This window comes from Sinocyclocheilus rhinocerous, unplaced genomic scaffold (assembly GCF_001515625.1).
Source record: "Sinocyclocheilus rhinocerous isolate Xijiao unplaced genomic scaffold, SAMN03320098_v1.1 scaffold1857, whole genome shotgun sequence".
NCBI lineage: Eukaryota > Metazoa > Chordata > Actinopteri > Cypriniformes > Cyprinidae > Sinocyclocheilus > Sinocyclocheilus rhinocerous.
The window spans coordinates 44,821-48,877 of record NW_015646366.1 but is presented as its reverse complement, the minus strand read 5'-3'; the positions used below and the strand labels follow the sequence as shown (position 1 = coordinate 48,877).

General features: G+C 36.8%; 1 pseudogene; it reads left to right on the top strand.

The window, feature by feature from the left end:
- LOC107707619 (NACHT, LRR and PYD domains-containing protein 12-like) overlaps positions 1-1,954 on the top strand; it is a 16,360-nt pseudogene extending 14,406 nt beyond the window's left edge.
- Positions 1,955-4,057: the final 2,103 nt, after the last annotated feature.

Here is a 4,057-nt window from a genome sequence, read left to right as displayed (position 1 = left end):
TTTTGGAAGGCCAAACAAAGTAGTTTCGCTTTCACAACGAAGCACACAGCGTCTTCACGACATGGCTGCAGTGTCAACAATACTACAGCGAGAATAAAAGTTACGTCTTCTTTCTTTGCGTGAACATTTGGGCGGTGTTATGCCACATCGTGAACATCGTGACGTAGACATGTGGGGGCGTGTTAGAACAAGGCGTTTTAGGTAGGCGTGGTTCTTTTATAAATTTTATAAAGAATATCTCTTTGGATTTGAGACTTTAGTCTTTGCAACTTTACAGATCTTCTTTATGCACCAAGAGCTTGTAACACTCCAAAGAGAAAGGAAAAATTGAAATCGCATCATATGACCCCTTTAAGGGTGCCATAGATGATTTTTATCTCTCTTCTTGTGTTCAGATGCCTGTGATCTCACACTGGATCCAAACACAGCACACACTCAACTCATCCTGTCTGAAGACTACAAAAAAACAACATGTGTGAAAGATCATCAGCCGTATCCTGATCATCCAGACAGATTTGCGCAACAGGAGCAGGTTATGTGCAGAGAGAGTCTGACTGGACGATGTTACTGGGAGGTTAAATGGAGCGGCTCAGGTCATGTAGCCGTGACATATAAAGAAATCAGCAGGAAAAGTGGGATTGACTGTTGGTTTGGTCTCAATGAAAACTCCTGGAGTATGTATTGTTCTGATATGAATTATACTGTCTGGTACAATAATAAGAGCACTGATGTATTTGGCCCTTCATCCCACTCTAATAGAGTAGGTATCTATCTGGACTGTCTGTCAGGCACTCTATCCTTCTACAGTGTCTCTGACACACACACACTCACACACATATACACATTCAACACCACACTCACTGAACCCCTCTATGCTGGATTTGGGGTTTATCCTGAATCTTCTGTGTCTCTTTGTCAGATTTAACAAAATTTGTGAAGAACCACAGAGACACGGGAAAGAAAAGAAAATAAGTTATTAAAAAATAAGTTAAAAAAGTTATTGCGATTTTATATCTTACAATTGCAACTTTCTCGATATTGTGTCAATTATTAGTCACAAGTGCAAGAAATAGAGTTGCAATTGTGAGATAAAGTCAGCTTGTAATATAAATTTGCAGTGTGAGATACAAAGTTGCAGTTATGAGAAGTAGTTGCATTTCCAAGATCATATTGTCATATTGTACAAGTCATATTGTAAGACATAAAGTCACAATTACCAAAAATTCCCACTTTTCAGAAAGTCGTCATTGCACGAAAATGAATGAATCAAATTCGACATACAGTTCACATGGATATTACTAATCAAATAGCCAATTAAATGTAGAGCGCTGTGAATTTGAAGTTGCAATATATTCTGGGTTGCAGTGGCATTCAGTGTATCAACAAGGTTTCCCTTTAATGAGCAATTACTTCCCTTTAATGTGGAATGACTTCCACAAGTGCAAATAAAAGATGTGATTGGTTGGATTTTCTGTCACATTGTTAATGTAAATGATATGGAAATCATACTGTTATATTGAGTAGAATTAACAAAATGTGTTCATACCTGCATAGGTGTCTATTTGTGTGTTTTCCCCTTTGAGTCATGAAGTTTTATTTTGCTGTGTTGGCTCTTCTTCCCTTTTTCACCGTAATTACATGGGAGTTGGTTTTATTTGAGCTCTCAGACTTATTTTATATATTTTTTAATTTTCGGAATCAAACCTAATGGTCTGTAGAAACATTCTGGGCTCTTCATTTGGTGTGATCTTATTAAAGCTAATATAGATGTGGTCACTCTTTCAGAGGATCCACAGACTCAGTTTCATCTGCTGGATTGTTAAGAACTGTTAGATCAGCGTTTTTCTCTTTGTTCAATATCATAGAGTTAAAATAATCGTTTAATGAGTTTTGTGCAACACTGATATTATGTATTTCAGAATATGTGTTTTATTGCTGTTTTCTTTTTTTAACATGATTGAGTTTTGTTATGTAACAAATTATGTTAGCTAAAGCTATAATTCAGTGATTCATATCATTTGTTTTTTTTGTTGCTACCTCAACATTTTATGTTACTGTTTCTATTTTACTTTTATTTTTGCCTATGTTTTGGATTGGTTTTGTCAAAATATTTTGTCAGGTAACCTAAAATGTGATTCATGTAGTAACATCTAAATTAAATATCCAAATGAATGATTATTGAATCAAGCTGATTTCATGAGGTTGCAAATGAAAGTAACTTTTAAGCATCAGATCAGGTGAAAATGTCTCTTTATTGTGACAGCTGCATAGTTTAATACTGGGTTACTGGTTTTCTTCAATATATTTGTATACATGGTCACTGTCTATCATTACATTTCAGAGTCAGGACTGAGAGATCCAGATTACAGTCTTTATTTAGTTGATCGTACATTCAGATGGCGCAGTGATTTAGTGTGTGATTACAGCACGTGTTCAGACAGACGTCACACTCACACACTGTCTGCTCTCCTCTATTTCATGTGTCTTTCTGAGTTCTCCTCTCATCTCTCAGTCTGTTTTCATTCTTCATCTTCATTGGTTGCTCTCTCATGTCCTGAATGGATGATGTTGGAGTCTCTGCTGCTGGACGGGGGTCTCTGTGAGTCTGTGTGTCCAGGACAGTCTTCTCTCTGTGGGACACAGCCGGAGTCTGCCCCTGTTTTGTCTGATTTATCAGACTGCTGTGAGCCGGGAGTGAGAGACAATGGACACATGAAGAACAGTTTATACTTCATTTAGGACACACTGCACCACTGCAAGGTAAGATACAAACACACGTGCATTTGTTTCATTATATTAGTGAGGAAATTGCATAGATGTCTATTGATTTTCTATCAGGTTAATGATACTTTCTATCCCCTCTAACCCAACCCCTACCCCTAAACTTACACATCACAGAAACTTCTGCAAAACACTGTTGTTGCTCTTTTGTTACTTTTGACTGCTTTTATTGTCCTCATTTGTAAGTTGCTTTGGACAAAAGCGTCTGCTAAATTACTAAATAAATAAATAAAATATGAGAGTTATGGAGAGTTGTCTGCACCAATATGGCGGCGACGTTGACGTGCGGTCGAGCGGCCAATGAGGCATCTAGGTATGTATTATGTCTATGGGCTCAACCGGTTACTTCCTGAGAACTGGCTCAAAAGAACGATTCGTTCAAGAATCGAACATCACTAGAATGTCCATGTTGTAAAAGTAAATAAAGCCAATGTTTAGGACCATTACGTTTTTTTTTTGGCATATGACAATTTTGATTACATTTCCCCCATGTTCTATTCATATACTGTATATTATACCTAAATATTTAAAAATAGGCTTAAGAGCAAAAGATCGTCTGTAATGGTAACAGTTGCTGTCAGAGTAACGGTCAAAACGGATTTAAGGCGGGGCTTCAGAAAGGGTCAGTTATTGTCACGATGCTTCTAAATGGTCTTAAATTAGGCTTTCTATAGCACTATATATAGTTTTTAGTTTTATTTTGGGTGAAATATGCCCCAGACATTTTTTTTTTCGTGAGTCACTATTAGCTTGACTAGCAGCTTTAACACCAGCAATTTCCTAATCTCACGTAAATTACCTCAGACACATACAGTTCTATGTACTTAAGTATTGCATAAATGTAATTGAAAACACGTCAAAGTAATTATGCCTGTCATTGTTGTAGTGCCCTATTTCTACAATCATCCTCTGTCTGCCAATTCTGTACGGTGCCCACGAGGTGACATGGTCAGTTCACTTAGTTTTGTAGTGGGAACGTCATATTAACTCGTGGGAACGTGATATATGTCGTGGCCACGAGATCATTTTGTTGAGGGAACGACATCCATTTCTCGTGGCCACGACTTCTTATGTTGAGGGAACTACATATTTTTTCTCGTGGCCACGAGATTAATGCGTAAACAAACCATAGACTGTAAAAACAAACCTGCATGACCATAGCAACCCGGAATTATCAAAAATGGATAAAACAGTTTTATTAACATTAAACATTAAATTTAATATTTGTATATATATATATATATATATATATATATATATACAGTCATGGCCAAAA